Source organism: Aquarana catesbeiana, linkage group LG01, assembly GCF_042186555.1.
Source record: "Aquarana catesbeiana isolate 2022-GZ linkage group LG01, ASM4218655v1, whole genome shotgun sequence".
Classification (NCBI taxonomy): domain Eukaryota; kingdom Metazoa; phylum Chordata; class Amphibia; order Anura; family Ranidae; genus Aquarana; species Aquarana catesbeiana.
Window position 1 is genome coordinate 111,679,682 of NC_133324.1, and position 16,580 is coordinate 111,696,261.

Here is a 16,580-nt window from a genome sequence, read left to right on the forward strand (position 1 = left end):
ATAATTAGGTGCTCTCTCCAGCCTTTGATTTACATAAATTTTGTAACAGAGCTTTGTCTGTGCACGTTACACATGTCTACAATGCACCTTTAACTTCCCATAAATTGTGTTATTAGGCCTAAAGCAGATCTGGCATGAAAATGCAAAGTCTGCCAGAGTTGCAGCCCCCAGCTGCTGCATGAATAAAACGCATCTTAAAACCTTCAAAGATTTGTTTATCTCAAGCCTCTATTTTTTCTTTTCAAAGTGATAATCTGGCATTTTTTAATGCAGCATGGCATGTAAATGTCTTAAAAGAGATATAAATGTACCTTTTTTTAATGGTAAATGCAGCTGGGATGCTGCTTTTCTTGTACACCCTGCAGGACAGTACTGGAAGGAGTGAGAAGGACTGAACAGGGATTTAGCCTCATTTCCCACCAGATTCACTCACAGCAGGGGAGAGAGACAGTGAGCAGCACTGAATAGAGAACTGCAACTGCTGGACTTTTCAAGTTAACCAGCAGGTGATTGGTTGCTAGGTGGTCCTAGCAACCAATCATTGGCTTGTTAATATGAAAAATTAGCTCCAGCAGTTCCCGCCCTCTGTTCAGCGCTGCTGTGTCTCCAGTTTTGCATGCATGCCCCAGTAAGGTAGGAAGGGGCAATGTATAGTATGCAGGGGTCCAGAACTGGGGGGGCAATGTGTAATGAGCAGGGGTCCAGAACTGGAGAGGGACAAAGTGATGCCTAGGATAGGCAGTTTAGACCATATATTTTACATCAGGGCTCAAAATTTCAAGTCCTGAGCTACTAGCCAGGTCTCAAGGGTTACTTGCCATCAGTTGCCCCACCCAACCCTTACCCTGCCCCACTCCTAATCACGCCATCATAAATTATCTCATGAAATGACACTTAAATGTTTTATGCAGAATTAAGTTACAAAAATAAATTTTAACAACAACTTTATCAGTTCCCCTCAGCACAGCCTCACCAGTGCCCATCAATGCAGGCTCAGCTGTGCCCATCAATGCAGCGTGACCTGTGCCTATCATTGCAGCCTCACCATGCCCAACATTGCAGCCTCACCGTGCCCACATTGCAGCCTCACCATGCCCCACATTGCAGCCTCATCATGCCCAACATTGCAGCCTCACCGTGCCCCACATTGCAGCCTCACAGTGTCCCACATTGTAGCCTTACCGTGCCCCACATTGTAGCCTCACTGTTCCCCACATTGCAGGCTCACTGTGCCCCACATTGCAGCCTCACTGTGCCTCAATTGCAGCCTCACTGTGCCCCACATTGCAGCCTGACTGTGCCCAACATTGCAGCCTCACCATGCCCAACATTACAGCCTCATGGTGCCCCACATTGCAGCCTCACCGTGCCCCACATTGCAGCCTCACCGTGCCTCCATTGCAGCCTCACCATGCCCCACATTGCAGCCTCACCGTGCCCCACATTGCAGCCTCACCGTGCCCCATATTGCAACCTCACTGTGCCCCACATTGCAGCCTCACCGTGCCCCACATTGTAGCCTCACCGTGCCCCAAATTGCAGCCTCACCGTGCCCCACATTGCAGCCTTACAGTGCCCCTATTGCAGCCTTACAGTGCCCCTATTGCAGCCTTACATTGCCCCCATTGCTGCCTTGCCAGGGCGGAGGAAGTGAGAGGGGTGGCCGGATCGTGACTGGAGTTAGAGTAGAGCTGCAAGATCACCGAGCGGTAAAACACGCTGTAACAGATTACATTAAAACTGTCTCCGCTCTGCTCACTCCCACACCACCCTGCTTCCTCCTAACCCCGTGCCTGTAATAGACAGAATCATAAATTATCTCATAAAATGACACTTAAATGTTTTATGCAGAATTAAGTTACAAAAATAAATTTTAATAAAAACTTTATCAGTTCCCCTCAGCACAGCCTCACCAGTGCCCATCAATGCAAGCTCACCTGTGCCCATCAATGCAGCGTGACCTGTGCCCATCATTGCAGCCTTACCATGCCCAACATTGCAGCCTCCCCATGCCCCACATTGCAGCCTCCCCGTGCCCCACATTGCAGCCTCACCGTGCCCCACATTGTAGCCTCACCTTGCCCCACATTGCAGCCTGACTGTGCCCTACATTGCAGCCTGACTGTGCCCAAAATTGCAGCCTCGCCGTGTCCCACATTGCAGCCTCAGCGTGCCCCCATTGCAGCCTCACCGTGCCCCACATTGCAGCCTCAGCGTGCCCCCATTGCAGCCTCACCGTGCCCCACATTGCAGCCTCACCGTGCCCCACATTGCAGCCTCACCGTGCCTCCATTGCAGCCTCACCGTAACCCACATTGCAGCCTCACCGTGCCTCCATTGCAGCCTCACCATGCCCCACATGCAGCCTCACGTGCCCCACATTGCAGCCTCACTGTGCCCCACATTGCAGCCTCACGTGCCCCAAATTGCAGCCTCACCGTGCCCCACATTGCAGCCTCACCGTGCCTCCACTGCAGCCTCACCATGCCCCACATGCAGCCTCACTGTGCCCCACATGCAGCCTCACCGTGCCCCACATTGCAGCCTCACCATGCCCCACATTGCAGCCTCACCGTGCCCCACATTGCAGCCTCACCGTGCCCCAAATTGCAGCCTCACTGTGCCCCACATTGCAGCCTCACTGTGCCCCCATTGCAGCCTGACTGTGGCCAACATTGCAGCCTCACCATGCCTCACATTGCAGCCTCACCGTGCCTCCATTGCAGCCTCACCATGCCCCACATGCAGCCTCACTGTGCCCCACATGCAGCCTCACCGTGCCCCACATTGCAGCCTCACCATGCCCCACATTGCGCCTCACCGTGCCCCACATTGCAGCCTCACCGTGCCCCAAATTGCAGCCTCACTGTGCCCCACATTGCAGCCTCACTGTGCTCCCATTGCAGCCTGACTGTGGCCAACATTGCAGCCTCACCATGCCTCACATTGCAGCCTCACCGTGCCTCCATTGCAGCCTCACCATGCCCCACATTTCAGCCTCACCGTGCCCCCATTGCAGCCTCACCGTGCCCCACATTGCAGCCTCACCATGCCCCACATTGCCGCCTCACCGTACCCCACATTGTAGCCTCACCGTGCCCCAAATTGCAGCCTCACAGTGCCCCACATTGCAGCCTTACAGTGCCCCCATTGCAGCCTTACATTGCTCCTATTGCAGCCTTGCCAGGGCAGAGGAAGTGAGAGGGGTGGCCAGATCGTGACTGGAGTTAGAGGAGAGCCACAAGATCACTGAGCGGTAAAACATGCCATAACAGCTTACATTGAAACTGTCTCCGCTCTGCTCACTCTCACACCGCCCCGCTTCCTCCTTACCCCGCGCCTGTAATAGACAGAATGCATGCCAGCATTGGACCCATGTTCTGTCTATTACAGGTACAAGGTTAGGAGGAGGCGGGGCTGTGTGAGAGTGAGCAGAGTGGAGACAGTTTCAATGTAAGCTGTTACAGCGTGCTTTACCGCAGGTGCCGTGTAGAGCTCATAAACAGCTGTTCATGTTCGGAGACAATTGGCATCTTCTTTGTCCTCAGTACTGCGCAAGCGATGCGCCTGCGCAGTATAGGGCGGACACTATCCGATGGGGGACATTTCTCGAGAGGACACTGGCAGCACTTTCTTTTCCTCTTCTATCCCGCCTCCCAAGCCTCTGAATGATGTCACGGCTGGGCCGGTGTCTTGTCAAATACAGTCCCCTATCATATAGTGTCCGCCCTGTACTGCGCAGGCGCAGTACGGAGGACAAACGAGACGCTGAAAGTCTCCGAAGTTTAACAGCTGATCGTCAGCTGTACACGGCGCCTGCGCTTTTATTCTCACCCTATGTCCAGGTTCATTCCCTACTATCCAAGTGGACATAGAGTAAGAATAAATAGTTGCCGAGCGCAGCGAGGCCGTGCCCGAAGCGTGGCGAGCGAAGCGAGCCCGCGAGGGGCCCTCTTACACAGCCATCACTAAGAAGTGCCTGAGCGCTGTGTACAGCTGATGGTCAGCTGATCAACTTCGGAAACTTTCGGCATCTCCTTCTGCTCCGTGCTGCGCCTGCGCAGTACGGAGCGGACACTATCCGATAGGAGGACAGTATATGTCAGAACACCGGCACTAGAAGGCATCTGTCCGGCGGAGCTCACTCCGCCTGACAGGGAAGAGAATGTGTTAGTTTGTAGACAGTTGTGCCGGGTGCAGGAGGAGGGCACTTAGCATACCGCAGCCGCAGTAATCTCTGTACTTTAGTAGTCTGCACGGTGAGGGATTTCACCTGCACCCCCCTCCCCCAGTAAATTGCTGCACCCGGGGCTCCTCCTCCACTGCCACTTGTCCCAACCCTGTGTCTGGGTATCAGATGGACTGAAAACCAGGCACGAGTGTCTAAACCCGGACTGTCTGGGTCAATACCGGACAAGTGGCAACCCTATTTGTGTACCACAGCTTAGCTAGGATCCAGTAAGAAATCACTCTTGCATAGGTGAATGAGCTGGAAATAACTTTTCCTAATTTTTTCACAGTTAATAATTTTTTATAGCTTTCTCTATTTGTATTTTATCCACGAGGTTAAGGGATGCAACATAAATGGATTGCATTTTCATGTTCAAGTCCTGCCTCTAGCGTGTAACTGCATGTCAGGCTTTGCATTCAGCATTAGGCCCGGTTCACACTGATACGACAATCGCACCGACTTTGCAGCACTTGTTGCATCAGAAGTCAGACCTCATTCTGTGCAATGGAACCTTTGTACCTGGTGCGACTTGAGTCCCTCCGATTTAGAAAAAGTTTCCTGCACTACTTTTGGTCCGACTTTGGCATGCAAGTTATGTCGAAGTCACGCTGGAGTCCGGCTTCAAAGTCGTGCGACTTTGAAGTCATGGGCAGTGTGAGCCTGGGCCTAATGACTACTGCAAACAAATAATGGTATAATAGGTTATCTGGAGTTGATATTGGTCTAAAGAAGCCCTTTTCAACCAGGGTGCCTTCATGTGTCTTCAGGGGTGCCTTGGCAAAATACCTAGAAATTGCCCAAAACAGTATACAAGCCAATGGGTGGATTCACCGCTTCAGCCCCGGACCATTTGGCTGGCCAAAGACCAGAGCACTTTTCGCGATTCGACACTGCGTCGCTTTAACTGACAATTGCGCGGTCGTGCGACGTGGCTCCCAAATAAAATCAATGTCCTTTTTTCCCCACAAATAGAGCTTTCTTTTGATGGTATTTGATCACCTCTGCGGTTTTAATTTTTTGCGCTATAAACCAAAAAAAAGGACAATTTTGAAAAAAACCGCAATACTTTTTACTTTTAGCTATAATAAATATCCCCAAAAAATATATTTTAAAAAAACATTTTTTTTCCTTAGTTTAGACGTATTCTTCTACATATTTTTGGTAAAAAAAAATCGCAATAAGCGTATATTGATTTTTTACACAAAAGTTATAGCGTCTACAAAATAGGGGATAGTTTTATGGCATTTTTATTAATAATTTCTTTTTTTACTAGTAATGGCGGCGATCAGCGATTTTTATCGTGACTGCGACAGTATGGCAGACACGTCGGACAATTTTGACACATTTTTGGGACCATTGGCATTAATACAGCGATCAGTGCAATTAAAAATGCATTGATTACTGTAAAAATGTCACTGGCAGTGAAGGGGTTAACACTAGGGGGCAGTGAAGGGGTTAATGTGTGTCCTAGGGAGTGTTCTAACTGAAGGGGGATGGGGACTGTGCAGAGAAACTTACAGATCGCCTGTTCATATTCTGTATGAACAGAGGATCTGTCAGTTCTCCCCTCAGAGACCGGAAACTGTATGTTTACACACACATCTCCAGGTTCTCCGTGTGCCCTGAGCGATAGCGGGAGCCAGGCGGTGATCGAGACCGCCAGGCACTCGCATCGGCTCCGAACAGGGAGTGCGCGGCGTGCACACGCCCCCTAGTGGCCGTTTATGGTACCGACGTGTACTATCACCTGTAATGTTGGGTGTCCTACCCATGTGGATTTTGCTGCATTATGCAAAACTATTAGACTGGGTTTACATTATGTGCGGATCGGCGGTGCGTCCCTGTTTGCCGTTTCAGGGGCGAATCAGGTCCGAATTTTTGCCTGAATTTGGACCTGAAACTGAGCCAAAGACGCACAGGACCCTTCTGCTGTGCGCTCCGCAGCTGCCCCATAGATATGTGAGAGCCGGTCACACTCTCCTGTCATGCGAAAAACGCATCCAATTCGCATAAGTGTGAACCCAACCTTAATTGAGTTTTTTTTAAATCTTTGAGTGGGGTGCCTCGAGATTGTGTGGAATTTTAAAGGGTGCCTTGACTGAAAAAAGCTTGAGAAACCTGGTCTAAATTCTCATAAATCTTTAACATAATGATGTCATTTCAAAAGTTGTTTTTAATCTTTTTAAATCTTTAGCTTTCATTAAAATACAACTAAAGGCAAAACTTTTTTTTGTTTTGTTTTGGATAGAATGGAGATGGATTAGAACCCCTGTCAGTTTTTATTGCTGTCTGTGTCCTCGTTGGGGAGATTCACCTTCTCTGTTTGTCCTGGTTACCATTATCATTGAAAGTGAAAGAAAATCCCAAATTTTAGGTTGTCCCCAGAAAAGTAATAGAAGGGAAATCTTCCAATGGGGACACTAGTTCTGGTGACCTGAGGGTCCCCCCAATGAATTCCCTTAATTTGCAGGGATTTCCACTCACTTTCTGTTTTGGCTAAGAGACAGGAAGTGAAGGGAAATCTCCGCTATCGCATACAGATCGAAAAAAAAAAAAAAAACTGACAGCGATTATGACCCTTCTTTACTGTATCCAAAATGAAAAAAAAAGGTTTACCTATAGTTCTACTTTAAGGGCTTGTTTACACCATATCTTTTTTTCTGCACACTAGCGCACATGTATGATCTGAACAGGGCACTTAGACCAAAAAGAGTGCAGTGGGACTACCAAACTCTACTAGAATTACACAAAGAAAAAAATTCAAGTAGAACTAAAGGCAGAACTTTATTTTCATTTTGGATAGAGTAAGGGAAGACTATAAGCTCTGTCGGGGTTTTTTTATTTTTTTTTGACATCTGTGTCCCATTAGGGAGATTTCCCATCACTTCCTATCTCACAGCCAAGGACATGAGAGGAAATCCTTCCAAAACCTCTAGTTGTCATCAGGGTCTCCAGAACTAGTGTCCCATTGGAAGATTTCCCCTCTAGTCCCGTTTGGGAATAATCCAAAGTTTTGGATTTTCTTTCACTTTCACTCTCCATGAGAACAGTAAACAAGGATAAATAGAGAGGGTGAATCTACCAAAACTGAAGAAAAAAATGTAATTTTGTAAATTTGTCTAATTTAAATATATTTTTAATGCATAAGTACCTAATTTTGAACTTTTTTTTAATCTTGTAATAGTATGTACCACAGCAGTCAGACTTAATGTGCTACTTAACCTAGGACCCTGTATTTACTATATCTGGTCTCCCACAGTACACAGAACATAGAAATGCAATTATTTTAGTAAATATAAACTGCTAAATACCTTTTTCTCATCAGCAGTAAGTACACAATTGGGTTTATTTACTAAAGCTGGAAAGTGCAAAATCAGGCTCACTTCTGCATAGAAACCAATGAGCTTCTAGGTTTTATTACCAAAGCTTAATTGAACAAGTTAGGGTTAGAAGCTCATTGGTTTCTATGTAGAAGTGAGCCTGATTTCGCACTTTCCATCTTTAGTAAATAAACCTCATTGTGTACTTAAAAGTGGGGTATGCCTGTATAGCCGTTTTGTGACTTCTATTAGTGTGTGGTTAAGCTTGCAGGAGGAGTTTTCATTCTGCTCTCACTGTCCTATAAAATGTCAGGACCCCCGACCCTTTGTCTGGACAGTACTGATTGGCCCTATGCTAATCACATGCACTCTCCCAAGAACAAAAAAAACTTTCTAGCAATACACACCAAACTGAGCATGTGCAGCCTGACTCCTTCCATTTATAATATCTGGAGGTGAGTTGGAGACACTGAAAGAAGGTGAAGATCAGAGAAGACAGGATCAGACAGCCTTATTACACAATGCCTAGGATTAACCCCTTAGGTTCCACAGTGGGTATAACAAGCATGCTTTCCTGCATATACAGACTGATTTTAATGTTGTGGGTTTAGTAGCACTTTAAGGAAAAAATATATGGTGAAAGGGATCAAGCTGAAAAAAAAGAAAAGAGCAGAGAATAAAAAGATGATTTATTATTATACTGCTGCTGTGTCTTCACTGACCAATCAAAGTCAGGGGCAGGGACTGGTGACCAAGCTGTAGTTCTTACCTGCAGTGGAGCAAAGTCAGTTCAGCAACCTGGCTCTACCGCCCCATAGGGATGTGCAAATCGCACAACTGTATGGTCAGAAGAACTAGAAATCATTTTGCAAGCATGATAGCTTCCATATATGTATTCAAATCATATAATCATTATTGATGATTGATTGATTGATTGATTGATTGATTGTTTTCCTGGATTTCAGCTTTAATGCTCTAAATTATAGTTCCCAAAAGGTTAATGGAAAAATGTAATCAATATGTCTTTATACTTAAATTGAACTGAAGACCTATTGGTACTTTGCGGTTTAACAGTGGTGTTCATCAATTTCTCTAGAAGCTATACATCCCCAGCACAATGCATTCCATCATCAGAGGAGCCCAGCTCTAGGATAATGCCTTGCTGCCCGTATCTTCAAGGTCAGCGCATCATTTCTTTCCTGCAAGCAATGACGTCTACGTGAACAATTAGCAGCAGTAATTTCAAATGAAGTGACTCATGTTTTGTGCAGAGGATCCTTCCCTGGATGTCCTAGAACTAATGTTCCAGTCTTTAGAATTCTCTTCACTTGCAAACATTTATGAAAGAATATTTTTTAGACCTCTGTGGTCCAAATATGCCATAGATCAGCAATGACAAAATAAATTTCAGCTAGATAAAAAAGGAGTACATATTTTTATGTCTTCCTTTGTTACCAGTCTGATCCTGTCAAACTGCTACAGACAAAGGTACATAAAGTAAGTTATTTAGCTTAGCAATAAATTTGTAGTTATACTCTTGCGGTCCATACAACTTTTTTGTGTTTCGTGGCCTTTGCAACAAAATTAACCACTTCCAGTCCGGATCTGACATTGATGTAAAAAACATCTTTTTTTTTGTGGTGGAAAACTACTTACCCCCAAACATCATATATATTTATTTTTTAAGTAGAGGCCCTGGAGAGTAAAATGGCGGGTGTTGCATATTTTTATGTCTCACAGTATTTGTGCAGTGTTTTTTTAAATGCCAATTTTTGGAAAAAATGATTACTATTATTGTTATTATTGTTATTATTATACAGGATTTATATAGGGCCAACAGTTTGAGCAGCGCTTTACAACATGAAAAATACACTTTAATTCATTTTAATGCACGCAAATACAATAAAATACCCAATGTTTTGGTAAAATATAAAAGATGATGTTACGCTGAGTAAAGAGATACCATACATATCACGCTTTAAAATTGCATCGGCCCATGGAACGGCACAAAACTACGGTATCTAAAAATCCTCATAGGCAACACTTTAAAAGCCTTTACAGGTTACCAGTTTTGGGTAATTGTGGTGCAATTGCTGTTTACATTTGCGCGTAGGACTGGAGTGTGCGTTCGCATTTGTGCGAGAGCACAGGTGGACAGGGGCACTTTAGAAAAAGAAATTCTTATTTATTTTATTTTATTTTTTTTGTTTTTACACTGTTTCTTAAAAAAAAAAAAAAATTATCACTTTTATTGCTATGGCAAGAAATGTAAGCATCTCTTGTGATATCAATAAGCAGTGATAGGTCCTCTTTACTGAGACATCTGGGGTCTAATAGACTGACTCATGCTCCTGCATCTAAATGCATACAGTATCTCACAAAAGTGAGTACACCCCTCGCATTTTTGTAAATATTTTATTATACTTTTCATGTGACAACACTGAATAAATTACACTTTGCTGCAATGTAAAGTAGTGAGTGTACAACTTGTATAACAGTGTACATTTGCTGTCCCCTTAAAATAACTCAACACACAGCCATGAATGTCTAAACCGCTGGCAACAAAAGTGAGTACACCCCTAAGTGAAAATGTCCAAATTGGGCCCAATTAGCCATTTTCCCTCCCCAGTGTCATGTGACTCATTAATGTTACAAGGTCTCAGGTGTGAATGGGAAACAGGTGTGTTAAATTTGGTGTTTACGCTCTTACTCTATCATACTGGAAGTTCAAAATGGCACCTCATGGCAAAGAACTCTCTGAGGATCTGAAAAAAAGAATTGTTGCGCTACATGAAGATGGTCTCTAGGCTATAAGAAGATTGCCAAACTCAGCTGCAGCACAGTGGCAAAGACCATACAGCGGTTTAACAGGACAGGTTCCACTCAGAACAGGCAACGCCATGGTCGACCAAAGGAGTTGAGTGCACATGCTCAGCGTCATATCCAGAGGTTGTCTTTGGGAAATAGACATATGAGTGCTGCTAGCATTGCTGCAGAGGTTGAAGGGGTGGGGGGTCAGCCTGTCAGTGCTCAGATCATATGCCGCAGTCTGCATCAAATTGGTCTGCATGGCTTTCATCCCAGAAGGAAGCCTCTTCTAAAGATGATGCACAAGAAAGCCCGCAAACAGTTTGCTGAAGACAAGCAGAATAAGGACATGGATTACTGGAACCATGTCCTGTGGTCTGATGAGACCAAGGTAAACCTATTTGGTTCAGATGGTGTCAAGCGTGTGTGGTGGCAACCAGGTGAGGAGTACAAAGACAAGTGTGTCTTGCCTACAGTCAAGCATGGTGGTGGGAGTGTCATGGTCTGGGGCTGCATGAGTGCTGCCAGCACTGGGGAGCTACAGTTCATGAATGAATCAACTATGAATGCCAACATGTACTGTGACATACTGAAGCCAAGCATGATCCCCTCTCTTCGGAGACTGGGCTGCAGGGCAGTATTCCAACATGATAACGACCCCAAACACACCTCCACGATGACCACTGCCTTGCTAAAGAAGCTGATGGTAAAGGTGATAGACTGGCCAAGCATGTCTCCAGACCTAAACCCTAATCAGCATCTGTGGGTCATCCCCAAGCGTAAGGTGGAGAAGCGCAAGATCTCTAACATCCACCAGCTCCGTGATGTCGTCATGGAGAAGTGGAAGAGGACTCCAGTGGCAACCTGTGAAGCTCTGGTAAACTTCATGCCCAAGAGGGTTAAGGCAGTGCTGGAAAATAATGGTGGCCACACAAAATATTGTCACTTTGGGCCCAATTTGGAGATTTTTACTTAGGGGCATACTCACTTTTGTTGCCTGCGGTTTAGACATTAATGACTGTGTGTTGAGTTATTTTGAGGGGACAATAAACTTACACTGTAATACAAGCTGTACACTCACTACTTTACATAGTAGCAAAGTGTAATTTCTTCAGTGTTGTCACATGAAAAGATATAATAAAATATTTACAAAAATGTGCGGAGTGTACTCAAATGGAAGATACTGTATGTAAACAAGAACACATAGACTAACATAGACGGGCGTTTAGAGGCAGAAAAACAGCCACGTTTTTAATGGCCAGTGTGCATGAGGCCTAAATCTGTCTGCTCATCCTTTCTCACAAGTAATTGGCTGGTGGGCTTCTGTGTGAGAGTAAAAAATAACTGCCTGATCCAGACAAAACTGGCCGGATTGAGCAACATTAACATCATGTTTACGAACAGCTTAAGTCATTTCATTTAGCTGATTTGTGTTTGGGTTACATCAAGCGTGATGGTCTCCTGTGAACATAGTATGACACTGTTCAGACACTTCATAGCATGCCTACAATACATTAAAGTCTGTGTACACCAAATGGCCTTTTAAATTTACCTTTAAGTTTTGTCCCTGGAGCGATGGATGTTCCAGTTGCCTAATGGGAATACATTAAATCCATATGTGGAAAGGCACAAAACATTAGCAACTGCAAATGTGATCAAGTCCTTTCTTTTATGACTTCCCGTGTCTCTGCCGTGCAGTCTGAGAACAAGTTTTATAATACCAATATACCCTCAAGCCAGGCGGCTTTTTCTCAGTGTTTTTGGTGCATGACTAACACCTAATCAATATGCGCTGTCACTCCTGAATCAGAAGGAAGCCGACTCGCCACCGTTCTTCCTCTGATAACCTCATTACCGTTATCTCATGTATCGAACATCTCAGTGGGTAGGTAAAGCCTCTGTTGTCTCTGAACGTAGAATCAATGAGCTTTGTTTTACGGTGGGCATATCAAATCTTAAATATGATTTATTCTGATAACGGTAGAAGAAAGGATAGAGGGCCATACACTGAAAACAATGGGACACATTGGACAGCCTCTGTAAATGGGCTGATTTACCGGAGGGAGTTTGGAGAATGTCTTGTGTTAATTTACAGATGCTGTTAGGGTGCACTTAATAGAAATGGAGGCATTCTACATTGATAGAAGAGTATATTATAATAAAAAAAACGTAAAAACACTTCTAAGTATCCATGAAAAAACTGCCTAATATTTGTTTTGTTTTTATAAAAAAAAAAAAAAAAATTATATAATATATAAAAGGTTCACTCAAGTATAGTAAATTCATGAACTTCAGTCCAACCAGTAAAGTACATTTAGGTCTTTCTGCCCATTTTAATTCAAAAGTAAAAAACACAAATGGTTTTCTTTAGCATCACAGTGGACAATTTTACTTTCCAGCCTCTTGGCTATTCGGATTTACCACATCATCTCATTAAGCCTTGTGACAAACACACTGCCCATCTTGGGCTACAAAGGCACCTGAGTAATTACATATTCTACCTCTGTCAGGCAATGGCCTGGTGAGATCACCTCTACTTGAGGTCCAAGTGGACACTCTCCCAGTGTCTGTTCACACACCCTGTTCTCGCAGTAGCTTGTCTCCAGAGAAAGGTGCCCTGAACTATAGACTGCCTCTAACTAAAAGGGCTGTGCACAATCAGGATTCTGGCTTCCAGTAAAATGTGGACCAAATCCAGCAGTTACCAGTCCTGGAGAAAACTGCAAAACCTGTTTTCAGAACAGACATCCTGGAGCACCTCTACTTGCATAAGTAAGAACCGTAGGTGACATGCACAGTACTTAGGGAAACAATTCATCATCTTCCTGGTTCAGCAATGCAACCTCTATTGTTGCTTCCAGTCTTCTCATTGGACATTAAATCAGCATCACCTGAGCAAAGCGATGACCCAGGAATCAGTAAAGCTGCCCGAGATGGCAGTAAGAGCTTATTCACACTGGTCAGGTCCATTCTGAGGCATTTAAAGCAGACCTTTCCCCACCAACTCAAAAAGCCCTGGTGCTTGCATCTCTGCATGCTGATCTAAAACATCCTGAAGTCATGTAAAAGAAAGATAATTTATTTTATACTTATTTTTATTTTTCCATTTCTGAAATCCTTGAGGCATTAGTGACATAGCTAGGGCTTCACAGATGCCCCTTGGAAAGACGATGTCACCAACATCCAAAAGTTCTCAGGAAAAAGACTCTTTTTTTGCTATCGTTTATACTATGCCATGACTTCAGCAATGTGAGCATCAGCTGGCATCATGATGTTCAAAATGGCAATGTACAAACATTACTAAACGATGCCTGAACTCGTATGGGGCATGCATAAGTTCAGACACAGATGTCATCAGTCAGCCGGCAGAGAAGACGGAAGAAGAAGCCAGTCTACGATGGAGTTTCTCTTTTAAATGGCAGCATGGATTTCTGAGATGGGGAGGGGAGATAAACCCCACAGATACTCTTAGCGCACAAGAAAGAGGCAAGTTGCTATTAATAATTTGCATTAGTGTGGTTAGGTTGGTTAAGTGGGGAGGGGGAGATCTGCTTTAACATATGAGCACTAATGTGTGCTATGTCATGTGTTAATGTGCATTGCCATATGACAGCTGATTCATTTGAATCCACAATTGACCTAAAATTATACCTGCAGCATTTTTTTTAATGCAGCACACAGCAGAAAACACCAAAAATGAAGTGTAGTACACCACTGCACATAACGCAATGAAGTGACCAGGCCCTAATGCTAAGCCAGGAAGTAGCATGCTGCATACAGACGATCGGACATTCCGACAACAAAACCGTGGATTTTTTTCCGACGGAAAATTCCAATCGCCAAGAACGTGGTGACGTACAACACATACGACAGCACTATAAAAAGGAAGTTCAATACTAAGTGCGACACCCTTTGGGCTCCTTCTGCTAATCTCGTGTTTATCTCGTGTTAGTAGAAGTTTGGTGAGAGACGATTCGCGCTTTTCAGCCTCAGGCCCTTCTGATTTTCAGTGTGTTCTGTTAGTTCGTTCTGACCAGCCGACTGTTTTGAAGCCATGTTGCGGGTACTTACTCTCCTCCAGTCCATGAACAGGGTGAGGAGAAGTTCATGGACGAAGAATTTGTTGCTCCAGCATGACCAATTCTCTCACATGCCTATGTTGTGGAAGATCCAGGAGAATAATCCTGATGATTTCAGGAATTATCTCAGGATGACGGACCCCGTTTTTCACCGTCTGTTGGCTTTGCTGTCCCCTTATATTAGGAAGCAGGACACCTGCATGCGGCAAGCCATCACTCCCGAGCAGAGGCTCGTCCCCACGTCGCAGTACTTGGCGACGGGAAGAAGTCTGCAGGACATCAAGTTATCGACAGGCATCTACCCCCAGGCTCTGGGGATCATTATTCCAGGGACCTGTTCTGCCATAATTCAGGTCCTGCAGAAGGACTATATTAACGTAAGTTTTCTCCTTTAACATCACATTCTATGTATTTTATGTTTGCTAATGTATTGTATTTATTTAATCATTCCCTAATTACCATGATTGTAATATGCTGAAAATGTCCTCTTTGTCCTCATGCATGCTGGAAGTTTTTAAAGTTCAATTTTTGTCCTTCATGCATATTTGCCTTCACTAACCTCCCCAGCATGCTATCCTGGGTCCATATACACCTAGCCTAGTCACTTAATGTAATTTGTCAGCTCCATTGTAGTGCTTACCCTAAACACCCCCTAAAATGTGTTTAAATGTTATTTTTGTCCTTAAATTCAGGCAGAGTGCAAGAGGCTTTTATTTTTTGGGGCCCACACTCAGTTGGAACCCTCCCTCCCCACCAACCTCTAAGTCAACCGATGCCAAACCTCTATCTGCCGACTTTGCCAAACCCATACACACTACGTATACTTTTTTGTGGTCATATTTATGGATGAATTCAACAAAGCATGTAGTGCAAGGGCATGCCTGAATACTTTCAAATGGTATTGTTTAAAGTTTTGTTCTCCTATTATCTTGATAGGTAATTGCAGAATGTAAAAATGTGCTTCAATTAGGACAGTGTGTATTCATATTTTTGTATTATGACACTTCTTACCTGTCCAGTGGTCTGTCAATAGTGTAAGTAAGGAGGGGCTGGCCAAAGTAACACACATTATGTATGCATTCAGCTCTCAATGAAGTGGAGAGGATTACCTGTCCAAAACATACCCTCCCCCCTAAAATTTTTACAATGGACCATCAGAGGGTGTGAGGAATCTGATAAGTAGACCTTATACTTTTGTCTTTAAATACTCTTTAAAATAAATGTTATACTGATGTTGGCCAAGAATGTTTCTGTCTAATCTGCTTGCAATGTTTATGTGCAAAAGTACAAATTTTTTTTTTTTGCTTGTTTGACTCCACAGTTTCCTTCAAACCCACAGGAATGGCAGACTGTGGCATCCAGTTTGCCCAGCGGTGGGACTTTCCTAACTGACAAGGGGCAATAGATGGGAAACATGTCCACATTGTCCCAACCCCCAACTCGGGGTCATACTATTATAACTATAAGGGGTTTAATAGTATTGTGTTGTTGGCGGTGGTGTCGGCGTCATACGAGTTTTTGTATGTGGACAGGGGGAAGAATAGCCGGATGTTGGATGGTGGAATCATCGCCCAGACGGAGTTTTACAGAAGGCTCCAGAATGGTGACTTGGGCTTGCCACCTGCGGAAGACAACGTGGCTGGTCTTCCTTTTGTGTTCCCCGCTGATAAAGCGTTTGGGCTAGGTGAACATTTGATAAGGCCATTTCCCAATGGCCAGCCGGTTCCGCCTATTTCTGACACCAATCCACATGGCGGAATATAAACTGAACCATATTGTGCTTGCCTGCTGCATTATGCACAATTATCTATGAAAAAATGCAACTAACTATGTGGCCTCAGTTGGGCCTGAAGCCGGATTTCCTGATCCTTCAACCCTGACGGCACTTGAAGCTGGCCGTCCTGGCTTGCCCCCCCAAAGCGCCCGCGAAGTGAGACAAAAATATCTGGAGTACTTTGCGGGTAGGGGGGCCATTGATATGCCAAATAAATTTTAATTGTAAACTGAACTAATATTTCATTTGATTTACTGCTTGTGTTTCTTTTAGCTGTCTCCTAGGTTCTCCAATGGGCTTTTCTTTTTGGCCATTTTCTTCAATAGTGCAAACGTAATTTATTTGATACCTGAGGTGACAATCTCTTC